The 21,798-nt window shown below is 45.7% G+C and overlaps 1 protein-coding gene across 3 annotated transcripts in view; it reads left to right on the forward strand.

The window, feature by feature from the left end:
- The window catches only part of LOC119708305 (potassium voltage-gated channel subfamily KQT member 1-like), a 417,378-nt gene that overhangs the window by 392,671 nt on the left and 2,909 nt on the right, over positions 1 to 21,798 (forward strand). The gene's annotated exons all lie outside the window — the stretch shown is intronic.

The following is a 21,798-nucleotide window of genomic DNA, read 5'->3' on the forward strand; positions in this document are numbered from 1 at the left end:
AAGGCACAGGGCAGTAGAGAACATTTGGCTTTGCACTGCTCTCAGTACATCTGAATTCTGCTCTGTGCTCAGTGGCATCTTCTGCAGTCGGACTCACTGATGGGGTAAAAGTTGGAACTGAGCCTCTTCTCCCAGTGTTTGCTTCCCCACGCCTTCTTTGTTTTAAACCAAAGGTTCCAAAGACTCAAAGTTAATATTTGTCCAGCATTTCCACTATATGAAGTACCCGTATAAAGTATCCATATAAATATGGTAATTAAAAGGTGGCACACTCTTGCCTTGTTTGAACACCATATAACTTCCCACTAGGAAGGTGGAAGAAGAAAGGTGATAGTTGGGGATATCTCTTGATTTCCTAGGGATTTCTCCAGCTACCCTGACATTTTTAATCTCCTTTTTTTTCCCCAAGATATCTATCTTTTTCATCCCTTCACATTCTCTCTCTCTTTTTTCCTTCTTCAGTGACCCATAAATGTATTGGTAAACACTGGGTCAATTGCAAAGCTATCAGGAAAGGTGAAAATCAGACGAGTGACTTGTTAATCATCTCCCAGGGTTTAGCTGTAGCCTGTGGAAAACTGTTGCTTCTGCTTAGAGAGCTGGCAAGTGGAGACCCAATTTCAGGTTTTCAGAGATGTCCAATTTCCTTTGTGAGGGAACAGGCAGTAAGAAACCCGGAGAGATGAGTTCTTGAGTTGAATTATCAAGGGAAGTGTACTCCATCCCTGGCCTTTGGGAGGCCCTTTGGTTTCTCTCATCCCCACAGTACTGACTAAGCCGTGTTTTGTGGGCAGCCTCCCCACACTGGGTTTGTTTTCTTTTGGCAATCCCGATCCTGTTGGCTGACTAGGGAGCCTGGGCCCCTTTATAAAATGGCAGAGGGGGAAGGGAAGGGAGGGGAGGGAATTTGCATCAATGGTAAATCATGATAAACCCTCCCTGCTACTGCCTGCTATTCTTGCCTGATGCACATTGTCCAGCAAACCTTTACAGGATGGGGGGCTGAACCCCAAGGAGCCTCCACAAAGGCTCCTCTTTGCAAAGCCACCATGCCTGAGCCCTGCCTGCTCCCACAGGTGGCCAGACCCAATTTTAGCTGAATCCAGGAGATGGCCAGGCAGCTCAGAGGAGCTGGCAAAGCTGCAAGCACGAAACAGCCTCAAACATTTTTTGTTGCAGAACTCTGCTGTTTTGGTCTTAACTTTGAGTCCATTCAGCAGAGCTCAGTGCCCAGCAGAATCAGGCCTATCTTTTCAAAAGCAGCGTGTTTGGCCAGCCTTCCATGGTCAGTGTATACAGAGGGGGAAAAAAGGGAAACCCTGCAGTGGGGTGAAATGCAAAGAGAGGCTATGACCAAAATATGTAGTGATGTGGGGGTTTTGCCGGGTGGGGGGAGGGTGTGTGTTGATTTTTGTTTTGAACGTTGAAGAAATAAACTGAGCAAGCTGTTTACCACATGAAACAAAGCCGGACTGGGATATTTTCAGGCCACTAAAGTTGGATTTCAGACAGCCAACTTGGATTGACATACTGGATGAGCTACCGCCGATTGGCATGGAGAAGGGAGCAAAATATGCATCTGTCCTGGTGCCAACTTAGGATAGGCTGCCGTTTTGTTTGGTGTCTAGAGAGCTGGTTTTCGTAATTAAACCAGCCTTCAAGCCCTTTTTAAATAAAGCTGAAGAAAAGAGGAACTGAAAGGGATTCCTCTCGAGCGTATGCACACTGCTCTAGCAACTCCTGCAGCGGTTTCTGTGCAGCCCCTGAAAATGTTTCTTTTTTTTCCTTTTTTTTTTTTCCTTTTTTTTAATACTTCCCTAGAAATACACACACACACACGCACACATAAACACAGAGCATCCACGGCATGGCAGGACAGGGACAGAGAGGAGTTGTCACCCTGGGCTGACCCAGGGAAACACATCCATCCACTCTGCCTCAGGGAATTTCATCCCCAAAATCACAGGGCCTCCCCTGATTCTTTAGCAGCAGCAGCTCACTGTACCTGTGCACAAAACCATTGCAGCCAGGCCAGCTGAATGGAGTACAAGACACTCTGTTCTGTACCAGGAAAGGGCTGGGGGGGGAAGGAGTGGCTTGTTTGGGTTTTTTTCCCTTTGTTTTTTGTTCCCCCAGCCCACACCCTGCCGAGTCACTTTGATTATACTCGCCTGGTGGACTATGAATCGAATCCTAAACATTATTCTGTTACAGAGGACACAGCTCTGGGCTGGGGGAGGATTGAGTCACATTCAGAATTTGGTCAGGCACATAAAAATGTCATTTTAAATCCTCAACAACAGTGGGAAAACTGTAGCCAGTTGCTAAAGCCTGAGTGGAAAGGCCAGGCTAGTGACTTGTGCCTGAGCCCATCGAGGTGGGTGGGAGGCTGGGCACCCCCAGCAGACACCCTAAGGTGTCCCAGACCCCTCTCCCAGCCTGTAAGATGTGGCAAAGAGCCAGGAGGTTTTGCCTCTTTAAAAGGTGCACAAATCTAATTGCACATTTTGTCATGCTGTGTTGTTGATTTAAGTCACAGATGCTTAGGATTCAGGCTTTTATTTACCCTTGTTGCTGAGCTGATTTAAAATAAAAAGGTAATTACGAATGGAACAGTAGACTGAGGAGGGTTTCCTTATCTTTATCAATTTTCTTCCTTTTTAATAAAAAAACTTGAAACTAACTTTTTTACCCCATTAGAAAAGGGTTTGGTTGAAATCTATTCGCTTGTAGTAAAAGACTTTTAAACAAATCAAAGGCTGGAAATTTGGGTTGTTAACTTTGCTTGAAAAAGGAAAGAGGAAAATTCTGAATACCTTTTATATCACTAAAAAGAAATCATCAAGCAGTATGATTCAGTCAAAACCATTTAGAGAAACATTTTTCAACTCTTCTACTATTTTATTTTAGGATTGCATATCCAGAGCTGGGTGATTTACCCTTTCAAATGACTAGCACAATATGAAAAAAGTTGTGCAGCAAAACAAAATCTCATTAAGTCCCTTGCAAAGGCGTTCTTTGCCAAGATGTAGGAAATGGTTTCATGAACATCTCCAGCTGAATTTCCCCTCCCAGGATTTTGGTCACAAGGGATGCAGGTGGAATCTCTGAGAATGAAGCACAGCTAAAATCATTTTTGAGTGTCATCATTCAGAGCAATCTGCAGAACTCCATGCTCATCTCCAAGAGATGGAATTTGCTTCCTGCCGTTTCCAAAACTCCCTGCCACGCCCAAAAGCAGTGGCCGGTGGGAACTGGATTTCCCAACAAACAATCTGACCTGCCCAGCAAACCACCTTACTCTGGGAGGGGCAGACCCTGAGGAGGGCTTGTCCCCCTTGCTTCCTCAGTGCAGTGTGATTTTTCCTGCTGGCTTGTTTCCACCTCGGGGTTTTTTTCACTCCCCACTCACACCAATCTCATGCCTAAACCCAGTTCCAATCTCAACAGCAGAATGGCAGGAGCCAGCGACAGATGACAGGAACATTGGTGTTGAGGAGGATGACAGGGCAGCTATGGCTGAGGAGCTTTGCAAAGCTAATAACTCACCAGATCGCGGGCAACACGTCAAGTAAGCGCTGCCTGTTGTCAGAGCTGAGCTTTTCTGAAGTCTCCTGGAGAGGGGAGGGCTGCAGCCTCACCACGGCCATCATTTCTGTGGGACCAGAACCTTTAAGTGACAGGGTTTGAATGTTGGCACTGCCAGTATTTTGTCTGGGACATGTTTGGGGTGGGTTGTGCCAGGTGGAGGCTCAGAAGCTCAGAGTGCACAAAGCAGTTGTGGGGACAGACACCATCTAGCACCAGCTCGCAGCACTGGAGGGACAAGGACCAGGACTAAGGTCTGTGGGGAACACACAGGAGGGCATGGGGCACTCCGCAGTGACAAGGAGCTTCCTTCAGAGTTAGCCCAGGTGTTACATCCCTCCAGCAGCTCTGCGAAGTCGTGGGCAAGCACCAGCCCCCATCTGGTGTTTCTTGAAAGCTGTGCATTGCCAGGACAGCATTTGTAACTGACCACTTTGGTCACCTTAAAGAAGTGTCATACTCTGCTAGTCTCTAAGAAGGGTCAATAGGGACTGTAAAATGACTCAGAGCAGATGGCAAGGCTCTGTGTTAAGATGGAAACGGCCTTACAGCATCATCTGAGTCAAAGCCTGCTCTGACATTGAGGAAGATTTGCCCAAATCCTTGTGCTTGTGCTCCCAGAGACCTCATGTTTGTCCCTGCTCAGCACAGAGCCCTCCCCAGCACAGCTTGACCTCCTGACTGTCTGGGAGCTCTGAAAGATTTGCAGCTGACCCCCTAAATGCAGTTTTCCTTCAGAGCCAGCAGTCCCTTTCGTTCCTTTAGCTGCTTTTCTCTGAGTCCCCATTCAGTGTGGCAGCCCAGCTCCCAGCCCAGCCCACACCATGGCTGTGAGCACACCACAGACCCTGGGGTGGCTGCACTTGTCCCTTGCTGCTGGGGGCCTGAGCCCCCTGCAGCTGTCCCCTGGCCACTGCCACTCAATCAGCTCCTTGTCACTGGCCTGGGGAGCGGGCAGGAGGTGCAAACAGAGAGAAGAAAAGAGAAAGACGGGGGAGAAAACCCCTATCCAGTCATTGGTGCCAGGGAAAAGTTGGCTTGCTTCCATCTCTGCCCAAAAAAATCTGTGAAAATAAACCCCTGTGATGTGGTCATGGTGAGCACTGCAAACATTGATGGACTTCTGTACATCTAAGAATTAGACATTAGGGTTTTTTCACAAAAAATAGATCTGTGCACACTTTTTGGGTGAATAGCAGGGTGCACAATAGCTGCCTGCATTGAGAATGCCACGGAGCATTTTGCTCACAGAAAGACCAGTTTATGTATAAAATCGCCCAGAGATAACACATTTCACATATTAAGGACCACTTGTGATCCCTCAGCAGTCCTTTGGCTGGCACACTTGAAAATACCAAGCATCTCACAATCAACACCACCTCTTGGCACTAAAAAGTCCTGAACCCAAGCAAAACTCTTTTTTTGATGATCTGTTGGACAACTATAAACTTGTGGGAGCTGTTCTGATGTCTTGCCAGGAACAGATAGTTTTTCTTTACTTGCTGATCTCTTTGATATTGTATTGGGATATCAAGAACTTTTTTTCCTCTGGAGGGCTTTGAGAAAAACAGGTCTTGTTTTTGGACTCTCACAATGCGTCCTGCAGGGATTAAAATAAAAGTTGTTTATAATCTATTGCTTCCTGCATTGAAGGGGCTCACAGAGCCTGCCAGAAAAAACTGTACTTTGTTGCTATTGCCACTGTGGGGTTTTTCACATAGTAATTTCACCTAAGGCCAGGCTGCAGAATCAATAGCCATGGTTAATGGCAAATTATTGACATTTATGTCAGGATTAACTCATTCCTGTATCCAGGCCTAGTTCACCCCAGTAGTATTTAAGATGGCTGGTTCTTGACCAAAGAGTGTTTTGTTGCCCTGATTGTCGTGAAGTTCTTACTTTTCCTATACACACAACCCCTAAGAACTGGAACTCCTCCATTTCAGAAATCTGATGTAAATCAGCTGATGGTACCAGACAGCAGACTTGTTCGCAGGGCTCAATGGTCCATTATCTAAAAGGATAACAAGAGTAATCCAGACCCAGTAGAATCAGCAATATGACATCAACTATTTTACCACCAAAAACAAAGAAGTGATTCACAACAGATCAGTGTGGATGTGCCAGAGGCTTTGAACTTAAACAAATAATAGCAGCTGTAAAATATATTTTTCTATTATTATTAAAAATCCCCCATTTTTCCCAAAACATTAGTTATGTCCACCATAATCTTTCCTTTTTCTGGGAACAAGTAGTCCTGGTATCAATTTTGGATGATGTGAACCATAACCCTTAAAATCCTTAAATGACTGCTCATATCTGTATGACTTCCCTTCACTTGAAAGGGTCAGAAATGCAAATGAATTAATCCACAGGATGAGCTTGATGGGGAAAAATGTTGTTTACTTCGGTATGTTTTGAACAGTTCATGGCTACCCCCTGCTTTGAAAAAAAAAAAAAAGCAAAAGCCATATGACACCAGAGAAAAAATTTCAAGACCTTTTAGCGACTATTGGAATTAACCTGATGAACCCAAGCCTTGCCACAGGCAAGGTAAACAAATTGACCCTATGACTTCCACATAGCTGCGAGTCGCATGCAAGTGGAGGATCGCTGGCGTCAGGAGCTTCAACCAGAAAACTGAGGCTCTGTTTGCTCACACAACAGTTCTCTTCAAAAGGGAGGGAAGAAATAAAATGGCATTAAGCAACCAGTACAGTGAGGGCATTTCCATTTCAATCTACAAATCTGCCTGGCTTGGTTTGGCTTTGTCTTTGCGGCAGAGTTTTTCTGGGCCGGGCATTCTTGAGGTTCAGCCTCCAAAGTCTGGAGCAGTGCTTGAGTTTAACTGTGTGATTGTGCCACCTTTTTGGGCTGCATTAGGTGGTGAGCTCTTCTGTGAAGCCACATCTCACAGACATGAGCATTGTCCTTGAGGTATTTGCCCAATTACTGTGGGATATCAAGGGTCTTTGTCTCTTGATCTGTCTGCAAAAGCAAACGAGAAGTCTCTGGTTTGTCGTGTCCTCCCTTCCAGCTGTTCCAGCTGTTTGCTTTTGTGCACCTCTCTGGACGTGAGCGCTGGGCAGGTGGTGACAGGCTGGAGGACACTTCAGCCCTGCCTTGTAACCTTGACAAAACAGTGCTCAGCAGCTCACCCAGACACACCTGGCCTGGCTTTCACCAGCTGGGGACACCCTGCTGCTGGCTCACTCTGGACCACAACAGCACGCCCAGAACTGAACTGTGGGACTGCACTGGGCTGCACTTTCGTGTTCATCAGCTGTGACTCCAAAGGTCTGGGAAGCCCCAGGACTTCAGTGGGATAAGACATCAGTTCAGAAGGGGCTGCCATTACCCTTGGGAATTTGGTTATCCTGGAACAGCCACGGTTGGTGGTTAAGTTGTCTCGTGCTGGCAAACTGCCCCCTCTTGTGCAGTGAGGATGACCTGTTAGGCAGCTATTGCTACGGTTTATTGGCAGGGTGTGTGGCTGAATCAACAGCAGGAGTAGGAAGAATGGCGTTCCTGAAGAGGACTGGAGCAGCTGACAGCACTGGTGTGTCCAACATTTGTCTTCCACCAGCTCACAAAGTATGTCTGAAACAGATATGACAATACCGGGTCATTATTGCAGGCATAACCCAAGCCCCAGCAGAGAGACACATTCATAATGCAAGGTTCTCTGGTAAAGAGGGGGATTTCAGAGTGTTCTGGCATCTACTCACTCCTGCAAGAGGAGATTTATCTCTCCTCTGAGCTGTGACTGCATCTGTTGCTGGTCTATAGCTGTCCTGATTCCTGAAGCCACACTTTGAAGGAGAAGTCAGGTTTAACTGCACCCTGAAGAGAGGTGGGAATTGTACCCCTGTAAATGAATAAATGCAAACCACACAATCTGCAACATGGCTGTGGTCTGCACATTCAGCTAGTTGAAAAGACCACACTCCTCTCTGCTGCCTCATCTGGGACCCACCCTGCCTTTTGTGTACATAAGGTTTCACCACGTGCTATTTTGCCATGCAGAAATATTCTTGTTTTTCTCCTCCTTGTGTTTTTGTTACACTCCTTGCATTGGTTTTCCAATATTAATGCCCCTTAGTCACACTGGAGTTAGCCAGGTTTCTGCTCTGTATTTTTTTCCTCTCCCCCGAGGGTTTGTGGAGAGCAGAGCAGGGAGAAGTACAGCTTTCATAAATCAGGAGGCTGAATGAGCTTTCACAAGGTAAAAGCATTGTATAAAATAGATATTTTAGGTCATGATATGTAGGGGGTTGTTTCATAGGCTGGAGTTACCTTCAGGAATGAATCATCCCGTTGTATATAAAGCCCATCTAACTGCTGAGTAAAAAAATGCTTTTTGAAAAACACATTTCATCACATAATATTTACATTTGCTTTTACATTGTTATGGCCTTACTGACTATTTAGCAGCCAAGACTTTTGAACAGTTCTGGTTTTCTTCTTTTTTTGAAAGCTTAAAGAGATCCTGTAAGATTTGGAAGGACCAGGAGTTGACCGATTGTCTCTATTTGCCAAGTCGGTGTTAATTCCTTGTGCAGGATATTTTCATAAACAAATGCTTCAGAAAGTTGGTTTGAAAGGAAAAAGGAAAAAAAATAAAATGAAAATAGAAGTTGCTAGAGCCCAGCACCTGGCAGTACAAACACATGCAGCTCAGCAGAGGGTGAGCAGCCCCTTGGGGAAAAACCTCTGGGCACTCCAAGGTGATGAGTAACCCCTGCCACGGCCATGCCCTGGCAGCCACAAGCCATGAGTCAGCCCCCCTCTGCCAGATTATAAGGGGGAGGTTGGTTTAAGTGTCCTTAGGCTTCAAAAAATAATAACACATGTGGGCTTTTCTTTTTTTTTTGCTTTTCTTTCTGATGTTTGGACCCTTGACTCTGCACTCTGCTCATGGTTTCCCATTTCTCTCAAAATTACTTTTTCATTTTTTGAACTGAAAGCTGAGGTTCTCATCTAATCACTTCACTCCAGGAGCTGGGGCTTTTCAAACAATAAATATCACAAGCCTGGCAAGGAGCTCTGAGAGCTTGTGTTGGTGATTGCTGCAATAACAACCTTGGATGTTTACGCAGTGCAGAAAATAGTGTAAAAACAAGCTTCAGTTTCAAGATATAAATCTTCCCCATTGTGAGAAATAGCTTCAGAGAGCTGTTTGTTTTAATTAATAGTTGCAGAATGGTGAATAACTGGGATTAAATAACTGGCCCAAACCTTCACCTAAATCCTTGAGGAAAAAAATAAAAAACAAAACCAGACATTAAAAACTTCTTTTAAGATATGAAACTTTCAGCTAGCTTGTGGCAAAACATCTTCAAGTAAGAACTTATAGCTGGACTCCTGAACTCAGTTTTAATGAAGTGTCCTGATTTTAAATCTGGCTGTTCATTTAAGATCCTATATATAGATTTAGGAAATCTAACTTAAGGCTTCATTTTGAAAAAGTATACCTTGGCGTCTTTTGCAAATGTATTTTTATATTCATATATATATATATATATATATATGTATATATAATTAGAGAGAAGTATGTTTCTCTAAAATTCCTGGCTTTAGGCCTTGACTTGGCCTAAGTGAAAAGAATATGTGAAGAGGTTTATGAAAAATAAATCTTTGCATTCCTCTTGCAACACCTTTCACCTGAGTATCTCAAAGCACTTTACAGCAAGGAAGAATTGTGCCACTTTAGCCCTGCTCAACCCTAGAGGAATCTGCAGCTTGGAGTGGTCTGGTGACTTGTCCTAGGTTGTCAGCGTGGGTTTTCTGACGTGACCCAAGCTAAGGAGGGCAGCCAGTCTCCTCCTCTGCCCTCCCTCCCCACCACCTTCCTCCTACTCCCACCCTCGCTGCCGAAATCCGGCATCATGGCCCCATGGGCTGCTGATCTTCTGCTGCTGCCCTCGGCACCTTCATTTCTCCACACATTTCTTGCATCCCGTCTCCCTACACATTTTGGAAAATGCAGACCTGACCCCAAAGAGTTTACAAGATAAACAAACACAAATTTTGTGTGTGTGGGTGAGAGAGACGCAAAGAAAAGCCTTGTCTTGCCAGCACCCTCAATCGCTCTGCTTTCATGCTTTATGCCTTTCCTTCATTCTTTATCTTTTTTGTTTATTTACAATATGCACTCTTCAGGCTGGGGATGCTGCCTCCTTCTCCTGCCTTTTCCCTTTTCCACAGTGCAGCCCCAGAGCTGGTTGGAGCCCCGCACTGCTACCACAGTACAAACAATAATAAATAAAACCAGCACTGTGAAGAGATTATAATTAGAGCTGTGCAAAACTCAGCAGTTTTGGTCTGCATCGGTTCCTCCCTGCTGAGTCTACATTGTGTTTTGGATTTGTATGCAAAAAACCCAAAGCAAAACTTCCAAAGTGCCAAGTTTGGCCGGGTCTAGGCTCAAAATCATGCATATACCAGAGTGTTTTAAGAGGCTCTTCCTTGAAATGATAAATCTGCTCAATCCAGGTTTACTGAAAGGTTCCTGAACCTTTGCAGACTTTGGGGGCCAGCAAAGTTTGTTGGTTTTTTTTACTACAAAAGCCTCTCTCAGCTCTGCCTAATGTACCAAGTGCCACCCCATGCTGCCCTGTGGCTAACAAGAGAATTTAATCTTCCCCAGCTGCACAAGGAGATCCACTCCTGAGCACCACATCTGGCTTTCACTGGCCATGCCCAAGTGATGTGGGTAAGCAGAGCCATGTCCAAAATCCTGCTCTGACCCAGGGCACTGCACTGAAACCACCCTGAGCTGAGTAATCCCTGGGAGTGCCTGGGGAGGCCCTGGAAAATGCTGAGGAGGGCTGGGGAAGGCACAGCATGTTGGCTGGCACCACAGATGGGCAGACCTTCACTATCACCCCCTAGTGCACACGGGTCCTGCTCCCCGCTGCCTCTCTTGCCAGGGCTGGGGATGGAGGTGAAGCCCCAGAAGAGCAGTGATGTCTCTGCAGCCAAACAGCCCAAGGATGGTTTGTGGGGCAACTCCTACTTTCCCCTCCTCCCTGATTTTGTGTGCTTTCGGCATGTGCTAAGGTGCCAGTCTCTGAACTAGAGCTGGCAGGAGCTCTTACATCAAAAAGTCCCTTCCCAGGCAAAATTTGCAGGATCTGCTGCACTACAAGGAGTCATATTGATTTTGATGAATTTTTAAGGAATAATGAGCAAAACACAAACCAAGATTTGAATGGAGGTTTCTCAGTGTTTTCAAAATGAAAAGGGAGGGGATCATGTATTTCACAGCGATTTTTGTCTTCTGCAGATCATTAGCAAATAATAAAGAGGGAAAATTAGATTGCATGGCAAAAAAACTGTTTATTTGTACCCATGCTTGGCACATTCCGGGGGCTTGGAGAATTTTTCCTAATCTTTTTGCAGGACAGAAAATCCACATCCTTATTAACAGTAATTAAAACCTTAGCTCAAATTCCTAGAAAAAAACCCAATTTTTTGCCTTACCATGAACATTTCAGCTAACTGTGCCAGAGGTAAGGGGAAAGAGGGTGAGGAACCCCTTTTTTTTTTTGATGGGGTGCACTGTGCCTTAGCTGGAGCACAGCATAAGACCCTCTTCTTGGGGCTATTGCTTTTTCCCTCTGCTCCTGTGTAATCTGCAAGCAGTAAAATGGTCACTTCAGCATGGAGGAGGAGGCATCCATGGCCCTGGCATCCAGAGTGGGGGCAATAACCCCAGACAATAACCCAGGCATTTTTAAATATGGCTTCGACATACAGATTATATTGATCCAGTAGATCATGGTGAATAAAAGTAAATCAAAGGTTGGACATGATGATCTTGAAGGTCTTTTCCCGCCTCAAAGATTTGTAGGATTCTATTTTAAGTAGGTGTAGCCACTTACTTATTGTAAGCAATTAAATCCGTGGGGTTCTCAGTAGTCACGGGTGTTACCTGTTTTATTACTGAATTTTAGCTTACTCCTCTTTTATTAATGGACTTTTGCTTTCTGACCTGAAAAATATACGCTTTCCCTCATAGCAGAAAGTTGCATAAAGATTTCCATGGCTTCCCAGCTCTCCCTCTAGAACCTCAACAAAGCCAGTAACCCAAAATCTTAATTAAACTGCAGCCCTGGTTTAAATTGTTCTACTAAATGCTGGGACAGTGAAATCTCACTAGGCCATTCTCATATTCCCACACCTCCATGTTCATGTTAATACATGTCCATTTTTATTATTGCTGTATTTTTTTCTCTGCAATGATACATGGAAAAAAGAAGAAACATGGAGAAGAAAAATTTTATATATATATATATATATATATATATATGGTATATAATGGTCTGCCCAGCAGTATTCCCTGCAGGATAAGGCTGAAGAGCTGTAAAAGCGACAGGAAGCATAGCTGAATTTTTTTTTCCCCCCTTAATTAACAGCACAGTGCCTTGCAACAGAAAATTGAGGCAGGTTTCTGCTGACTTAGCAAGTGCCTCATGAGGAAGAAATCTATCTGGCAATTATGGCTTTGCGTCTCCCGCCCTGTCTCTTGTTGTTTGTGTAAGACACCGGTGCTTCTGCCACGGGCTTCTTCACACAGCTGTCCTGTCACTGCCAGCTTTCATAGGTAATCCATCCAGCTCAGCAGAGTTCAAATAAGACACCTCCCTTTCTTTGCTTTAATTAATGCTTTATTTGAGTCTCCCCTGGGGATGTAGCCATGCTGATTTTTCAAAATTCTCGCTTATTTTTCAAGCACGAAAGAAATGGAAAATGGCCGCTGCTGAGATTCTGGGTTTGGGAAATCTGCTTTGCTCAGTCTTCTGCTCTCAGCCAGTGTTTTAAATGGCCATGGACATCTCTTTAGCTACAGAACATACTCTGCAATGAATTCTCTAGCTTGGGAAGGAGAAAAAGACAAATCCGGCCAAATTCCTTGTCCCCGCAGCCTCTTCTGCTGCCCTGCACACACAGTACTGCAGCTACAGCCCATTCATGCACTGGTTTGTGCTGTCACACCCCACACATTGCTCAGGCCCTTCCAGGTGCTGAGCAATCCCAGATCAAGTCATGAACTGTTCCTTGCTGTGTTGTTGTTTCTCCTGCACCATCCAAGCCTGTGGGTTTTGCTGATCTCCGATCAAATGCTGTGGCTTGGTGTGACTGAACACACAGACAGACGGACACCCTCAGCACCAGGGCACTGTGGCCCCAAATCTGGACAAGGCAGTCCAGAGGCCACCCACTTGCCGTGAGTTTTTCAAGAAGTCATTAAAAATACGTGTGGCAGTGCTGTTAATCACGCCTGGAACACGCCAGCAAGCCTGTAAAATCCATCAAATGGCAGATAAGCCAGACAGGCTAAAACCAAAGGGCTCAGCAAAGCACGTTGAGTCAGTCAGAATCAAGAACTGCTACACCCTCAATCAGCACTGCCTGATAATATTTCACTTGCTTTGGGTTTCTGTGTTTTAATGAGGAAACAATGGTGTTTTGTAATCCTGGCTATTTAAATACGTAGCACCACCCCGTGCTCCGGCAGCTTCTCCCTCCAACCACCTCGTGAGCGTTGTGCAAAGTCCTGTGGCACCTTCAGAGGCTGTGGGAGTTTCAGAGAGTGTGTTGTGTAAAGGCAACCTCAGGGACTTGTCCCATGCTGAGCAGAGAAGGAATGAGGGCAGAAGTTTTCATTTGACCTGTTCAACAGCTCATGGTGCAAAGGACCAGCTCTCACTTCCCAAGACCCTCACAAGTCAGCTTCTCCTGGGCTTCCTGCATCGCTTTCACAGGAACAGGGCACAGCAAAATGTGGGCCCAGGACAGGCTCCCCAGTGGCCAGGGCATGTTGTGAGCTTGTTTTTTCTGACAGCAGCACAAATCTGCACACGGACCAGCCCTTGGTCTGGCTACAGGGTTTGGCTAAAATGGTGTAAGCTGAAAAGAGAGGCACGACAGTGGCCTCCCAGTGATACCCTCTGACCCCCAGACAATCATCCTTTTGCTTCCTGGTCACCTTTTTCCTCCTGGCACCACCAGCACACCACACTTCCAACCTTGTTCTGCCGCGTCCATGTCAATCCTCAAAGAACCAACACTAGGAAAGGCAAAGTGCCACCACCATCTTCTCTCATCCTGTCCTCTGCCAACAGGGACCGATCTTCTTTTTCCAACACAACTTCCTTCTTCCTATAGCCTTCTTCCTTCTTCCCTCCTTCTTCCTATAGCCAACATTTCAGCCCCCATATTAGATTACTCTTATCTTTTTGTTGGTCTGTGTCTTCTGTTTTGTTCCAAGACTGAAACCTATCCAATTTCAAGTGATTTCATGTCAGAAAGACAGGAAATGACAGAATATGTGATCCACGTGGTTAACAAATATTGATAAGGCTCATCCAGGAAGTGACTTGTGCTCAATACACAGAGGCTGGCCTGGGGTGTAGACTCGATCTTGGGTTTCTGAACTCCTGGTCAAGTCCTACAAGAGCTGCCTGGAACTTTTCTAGTACCTACATGTCTTGCTATCTAAATCTCCATCACCATAATGCCTGTGCTCCTCCCAATAACAACACTCCCTCTCGCTTTGCCTTTCTCACCACCCTATAAGTAAAGATGGGCTGATAATTTCAAGCAGGGATTTGTGTGTGTGTGTGTGCCTGTGTGTGTGAATGAAGAGCAGCTGTGTATCAACACCTGTGATAAAGGGCATGAAAATTGCCTTGGCACTCACAGTCCATCAGGCATGTCAGGTCAGCAGGGCTGGATTAAGGGAATTCTCCCACTGGGTTCAGTACCAGCAAGTTATTCTTGCAACTAAGCTGAAAAGAAAGAGCCCAAAGCGACCTCCCCCTTGCAGGAACTGGTGAACCCTATCTACCATGAGGCTGGTGTGGTTAGATGTCATTCTCACGGAGGGGATTTATCTGAGCTCAAAAAAGCCAAAGTGAAGACTTGATACCATCTATTCAAAGGGTTAGGTGAGATGCAAACACCAAGTCAATCACACCCATCTAAAATGCTGAGTTATTGCACCCATCTAGTGAAAGGCTTAAGGTCACTCCTTTCTCAGCGCTCCTTTGGCACCATTGGAGTACTCAGCGCTGCTTTTCCTTTTTATTTTTCCTCTCTATTATTGTCCAGTATTGTTTGGAGATTTAAAAATTAAATTAATCAGCATCTTGGAGTATAAATTACAAGGTGGCTTTATTGTGAAATTGCAGTGTGACTCACAGAGGCTGCAGATCCACTTCTGAGGCCAGCCTGGCTTTGTGATTTTTTTGCCTGTTGTTTGTCTCCACGCTGGCTTTGCAGCAGGACCTGCAGCCACACAATGCAAGGAGCTGAGAAATGGCAGGGCAGTGCGTCATCCCGGGTGTGGCTGAGGAGCCATGTCACAAGGAGAGATGGCAAGATTACAGGGAGGATCTGAGAAGGATCCAGAGGAGGGTGAGGAACAAAACGTCCTGCAACAACAAAAATATCCATTTACGTGTGTGGCTCAGGAGACAGGGAGTTCTGCAAAGTCCCATCCACCTGCCAGGGGGAACAAACTCCAAATGTCAGGAAGCACTGGCTGCAGACACAAAGACAGACAGGTGTACATGCAAAGAGCTAAAATGGACAAGTTCTCACAGGAGTCCAGCTCAGCTGGCAGCCAGGTGCTGCTGCTGTGGAATGGCAGCTGTGGGAAGGTACTCTTATGTCCACTCCAAGAGTGGCACCACTTGAATTTCTTGAGACAGAAACAAGTACTTCTGGGAGCAGTAGAAATTATGCTGCCTGGTTTCCTGTGACTCTCTATTTTGTGGTTGATTATCTGAGGCTAATAAGGGGCAAGAGCTGAATAAAGCTTTTCCTGTGGTCAGGGCATCCTGTGTGGATTCTCTGGGGCCTAATAATACAGTTCACCTTCCTCTTCTGCCCTTCCTTCAAAGAGGCACTAATTTGGATGTCTGTCTTCTGCACAAGTGCCAAACTTTCAGAAATCTGTATGAACTTTTTATCTGCAAGGATTCTCTGGCCAATGTGTCTGAAGTTGGCCAGCTTAATCCAAAGCTGCCATGGCAATATACACACAGATATATCATCAGCCAAACCTCATTTGTTTAGGAAGCAAGGATTCATTTAAAAAAAATAAATCACACCTTCCCCAAAGCAGTAACACATAATCTGTGTGCTGAACCAGGCCTGCTTTAGAAAGCCAGGACTCAGCTTGTGATAGTTGCTTAGCAATTAAGCAAAAGGCATCTTACACCAGAAACATCAACCACAGACACAGGTCTTACTGGGGAGCTTCATCAGTGCAACTGTGGCATGGGAAATACAAAAATAAAATGCTCACTGAGAGGGTACAGGCAGGAAATACCCCAGGAGCACAGGGCAGAGGGACAGACTTTGTGCTTTCATTGAAACAGGAAAGGTAGATGGAAACCAAAATAAATGAAGCTACACTTAAAATAAAGATTACCATACCCTAGGCCAACAGAGGTTGTAACACCTGACCTAAGAGTGGGTGGGGATGTTTGAGAGAAAGGAAGGGAGGCCTGGAAAATGGTGGGGTTATCCAGATAAGTCCCATGGAATGAAAATAAACAGCTGGTATCTGCCCAGGGGTACACGGAATAAGTCAAACATGACAGTCTGGTGGTTCATATATTCTTATGTGTTCATGAAGAATTGGATCTTCCAGAACTACAGCCTGCCATGGAAGTGGAGCTTATTTAGGTTCTACTCACATACTTGTTTACCAGACCTTTGAGGTTACTGGCAAGAGCTCCTGGTGTGGAGCTGCTGTTTCCGAGCTGTTTGCACCCTCAGCAGAGCCCAGCAAGGGGAGCACAGCTCAGGGCTGGGCCAGGTAGTGCTGGCAGTCGGCTACAGGACACTGATGTCCCCCTGTGAGGTGTTTCCCTGTGTCTGTGCCACCTGGCAGTGCTGCTTTTTTTTCTACAGCATCGTTGTGGAATTGACGCCAATTCCAACTCCGTCACAACTCATCCCAAAACCAGCCAGTTAATGGGATCCTGTTCATGGGATCCTGTTCATCAAAGCCCTCCTGTTGTTTAAGAGACACAAGCTGCTAGTTCTCTGCTAATATGAATGCCAAGGTTTTTTCCAGCAGGATGTCATGATAGATGACAATTATTACTCCTCAGAGACCTGAAAATGGTGGTGTAGATATATCTCTGGGCATATGTGTGTTTGAGTACTTAGGAGACTCCAAAAGCTTATCCTAAAAGTATTATCCTGCAAACTGTTGACCATTCTGGCTCCACTCCAGCAAAGCACTTAAATATTTGGTGAACTCAGGAAGACTCTTCACATGCTTCAAGCACATCCATAAGGACTTCGTTGGAGCGGGCTCAGAGGCTGCTCCACACCTTGCACAAGAGAAATCTCCCCAGGCTAGTCCCAGTCTCTGTGCCTGGTGTGGCCACTGGCTTCCTCACAGCTACCAACAGGCTATGAAAACACTGACATTGTCTGGCCTTGCTGCAGGGGAAAAAAGTTTCAGTGGATTCAGCATTCCACCTCAGCGCAGTATCTCAGGATAACAGGAGAAGCAAGGCAAGAGGGAGGCAGTTTTGCAGGCAGTGTTGTAGACAAAAGATGCCCCTTCCCAGAATCAGCAGTCTCTGGGCAGCAATAAATCCACATGCTAAAAAATAAAACAATTCCTAAAATAAACAATTCAGGCTTCGAAGTGTACAATAGGCAATTAGTTTGAATAATTGGGTGTAACTGTAGGCAGAGAGAAGCTACAAGACCAGATGTGCATATAAAGCTAAACACAGGATCTAACCAAATCAATCCACCATCTGGAATGAGAAGAAACATCATGTGACAGACCTGGTCAATATGTGAAAATGGCACAAATTTCTGGATAACGAGCTTAAGCTAAATCAGTATGTCACAGGAGTCAGAAATGGAAGCATCCGTAAAATGGATTGCACCAGTTCAACTAAATCACATCTGATTTTACTGCATTAATAACATTTTCTCCTACAAACTGACCTTAGGTGACCTATCACAAATAACAAGCTGGGAGTATCAGAAACACATACCCACAGGCAGAAACAGCTCATAACTAAGGTTCATATGCACACTTCTGTCCATACAAAATAAATCCTCCCTATCAAATGACTCTTTTTCCAAGCAGTTGGTGTTAAAACCCTCCAAGCAGCTGTGTTTAAGTCAGAGCTGCAGAGAGTGGATCCTGATTCATTGGAGCTGCCATGGGAGCAGGAGCTGCAGCAAGGGCTGGAAACAGAGGAAACAGTAAAGCCAAGAACACAGAGCTGGGCACTGCTAGAGAAGGGGTGTTAGAAGGGGTGTTCAGTGGGCTGAGCTCAGGACTCTGGTGCTTTGGAAACTCTGGGCTGGGATATAATTTTGCATGGCCCCAGAGGGAGTTGACTTCGCAGTGTCAGCTGGAAAATATCACACCACCAGCCAAAGTCCCTGGAGATGGCCCTGCTGAGCTCCTGGGGTCCTCTCTGTGGGTTCTGGGGGTGTTCTGGGTTGTCCATGCTTAGGTTTGCAGTTTGCTGTGGGATGAGAGCTGCATGGCAAGGAGGGGAGGTCTGGATATCTCATCTCCCAGGACAAATCCCCCCTCGTGCAGCATCTCTGACCGCAGGGGATGGGGCTCAGCCACACAGTGCCTCTGCCATCCTCCAGCCCTGCCAGGACAGCCTGGGCTCTCCTGTGGGCTCACAGCTTTCTGCACTGCAGCGAGGCAAGTGGGAAGCCAGAGTCAATCCAGCTCAACCAAAAGCAGAAGTTGCTGTTGCTCCATGACATTCTGAGTGGTGACACAAATTGGGCTGCCCTCTCTTTCCCCTGCATTTCGTGCTGCATCCCTGGTCCCAGCAGCCGGGAGGTGCTGCAGGATGAACTGCACCACGGCAGGGAGGGAGAGAGCAGAGCCTCCAGGAGGTGACAGCACCTTTATGTAATCTATGGGGTTAAGCTTTTGGTGCAAAGCTTCAGTGACTTAGCAACATGTGAGTTGTTTGTGGGTTTACAGATTTACTCCAGTGCTCCAGCAGATCATCTTCCCCTTCTGCTGCCTCTCTGGAAATAGTTCAAGTCAGTGTGTTGTGCATATGATTGCTACTGGCTTTCCCAGCCTCCATAAATCATATTAAAAAGACAGACAAAACCTAGGGGTGTCACCAAACCAACAGGGGGAGGGATTTTTTTGGCCTTAAGTGACAGGAGTTGGGGGAGACCATGTGGCTACTCCGACTGTTTTCCACACATGCATTTTGTTTACGGTCTGTGTGTGCAAAATATGTCAGAAAAAAAAAAGCTCTAGGGAGTTAGGAATCTGTCCAGCATGTGGCAAACCCCCATTACGACCCAACCCTCTTCATCTGTCCTGCTGCCATGCCAGGGGTCTTTCTCCACAAGCCTTTTGTGCAGCAGGAGTCAACTGAGGTAAAAAGGCGTATTTAAGCATCACCAGCTCTCACAAACAGAGGCTCAAAAGTATCCTCAAACAGCCCATGGGTGTTGAAAGCCAATCTGGTGCTCAAGGTGAAGGGGAGGGACACCTTCAGCCCCATGGTTTGACTGATTTTGTGGCTTGCTGTGCCTTGCTAGAGTTGGTAGCAGGGCTTTTTTCTTTTTTTTCCTTTTTTTTGCTTTTTTTCCTAAGAGTCCTGCATGTCACCATGGAGTCCAGCCCCCTTTCACGGGGGGATGTTAGAAGAAATACACATTTCAACACTCCTTCAGCTCACCTCACAGTCCCAATAACAACAGTGCAATATTCTAAACTGCTTTTGCAAGTCTCCTTTCTACAGGGCAGTTGAAAGGATATAAAAGCATTTTAACAATTTTATAGATCATCTCCGGAGCGCTATTGTGAGGTGGGAGAAGGGGAGTTTTGTTGCCATTTGCCCATGGACAGCTGCCAAGCTCACCTGTCTCCACCGAGCCAGTGAGGGCCATATCACATCTCTCTGGAAACTCTGCAGCCAGCTCTGGATGGCTTCTCACTTTACTTATCTGAAAAACACATTGCTCCGTTTAACCCTTTCTCAGCACTCGCCTGGGGGTGTTGCTCAAAACAGGCAACTTCTGTTTGGGCTTAGGGAAAGTAAGAGCTGTGAGGTGGATTTGGAGAAACCTGAAACCAGGACCCTCCTGTGGAAAAAACCTTCACCCACACGAAAATTCCTCTAACCCTGCAAGTCATCCTACTGACCTTGGGCCAAGTGTCCACAGCTCTTCTTTTGCCACTCCCTGATCAGAGTTAACCAGCCTCCAAATCAGACCCTTCTTTAAAAACCAATTCCACAAGGTGCTGGCTACATCTTCCTATGGGTCCCTTAATTTTGCAGGGTCCTGCTTCTAATCTCAAAAATTATCATGAAAACCCTCCCGTGTATGGTTGACACAGAAGAACTGTGCAGTTTTGTTTGCTGGCGTTCAGGAAATATTTACTGATCCTCATGTGGAAGGTGTGACAGAAGTGCAGTGTGATCTACTCCCCTGTGTAAGGATTTCCATCCCTACAAATGAATATTCTCCACTCTCCTCTTCTCCTGGAAAAAGAAGTGCATGAAGTTATTCCCCGTCGCATTCTTTCACTGAGCTGGCAAAATACAGTGAAATACAGCAGAGTTTAAATGATATGGAATATGCAGGCATAGCTTATCTAAGATAAAGCGTGCAGATCAAAATCAACAAAGCCTCACAAAAGAAAGCCCCAAAAGAGCTTTCATCTGCCTGATCCCATTTCCCTGCCTACACTTCTTTGTACCCTATTGCAATACATTATTTCTGCTTTAGTTTCTGCTCTGCAGCAACATTTCTGCTTAAGATTCTGTTGAGTCATTACCAGCATCAGCCAAACAGGCTTTTCAAGAATGGAGGAGAAAATAAAGGCTGTGGTTTTCAAATTAATTCCATGCTGCTTAACCCTTAAACCACTAGTGACTTTCAGACTCTCAGCCAAGTCAATGCTGAGGAGAATTTGGGGCTGTTGTGCCTGAGACAGAGCCATGTCAGTGCTTTTGTCACTGATTGACCGCTCAGGCAGTGCTGGCCATGCACCTGGAAGGCAGAAATTGTAGTGAAGGTCTCTGCTGTCCAACCCACGTCCTAAACACTCCCTTCTTGCTTGTAAACACTGCCTCAGATAACCCAGACCCACACCTAAACAGAGGCAGGGAGAAGGGCTTTTCTACCAGAAGCCAGCAGTTCTAAATATAGAAATGGAAGAGAGACAAGCACGTCTCCCCCTCCATGGTGTAGCAGATTCTCTACTCCTTCTTTCCCCAGCAGGTTGTGTTTAGGAGAGAATAGTGGTTACCAAAGAGATAGAACTTGAATAAGCTCCTGGTACCTTGAGGTTTGAGGGGCCCACAGGGGAGCCAACACTTGGAGTGAGAAGAGACGGAAGAGGCAAAAGTGGATAAGGTGATTTTCCTTGCCTTGACTTTTAAAGCAATCTCAGCCTCCTAAGCTTTCACTCCACGCTGCCAATGGCTATTTCCAAAGTTATCTTTGCACAGAAAAAGGCTGGAATCATTCTCTCTCTCTCCCTCTCTCTCTCTCTCATTCTCTCTGCCTCCCTTTTTAATGAAAGCTCGGTTTAGATCTGATATCACTCTAAAAGGTTTGCTATCAAAGTTTATTAGACCCACTGGGACAGATCACAGTTTGCAGAGGCTCATAGTTTCATGGCAGATAACTGTAAAGTGAACCATTCAATGTTCTTCAAAATGCTTCTTTTTCTTGGGCTCATCTAGAAGACAAAGCTGCACTGTGTTCAAGCATCATTAGAAGTGATCCCAGCTGATTACATGATGCTGGCCACAGTTCTGCCTTTGGAGCAAAGTCAAGCAGCCCCCGGCCCCCAGCCTGTCCCACTGGGTGATGCTGAGGTGAGTGGGAGCCATTTGCAGTGAAGGCAAGCCCTACCAGCACAAGGAGATAATGCCAGCTATGTGCTCCTAAAATAAGATCACAACTTTAAAAATACTAGGAAGCATGAGTGCGGCTTCCCTTTAAAAATTCCTATTTGCCTTTCCCTGCTTCATGATAATGATAATAATAATAACAATGAGGAAAGGCTCCTCTGCTAGGGCTTGCAGCTGAGAAATTTCAGCTAGAAAGCAAAGAAATGAAAGAAGGAATTAGCATGTCTTCCAATAGAATGGCTGTTCCTTTTTTTTTTCTTTTTTTAATGAAGTCACTGGTGTTAATATGAGGTTTTTA

Source organism: Motacilla alba, chromosome 1A, assembly GCF_015832195.1.
Source record: "Motacilla alba alba isolate MOTALB_02 chromosome 1A, Motacilla_alba_V1.0_pri, whole genome shotgun sequence".
NCBI classification, from domain to species: domain Eukaryota; kingdom Metazoa; phylum Chordata; class Aves; order Passeriformes; family Motacillidae; genus Motacilla; species Motacilla alba.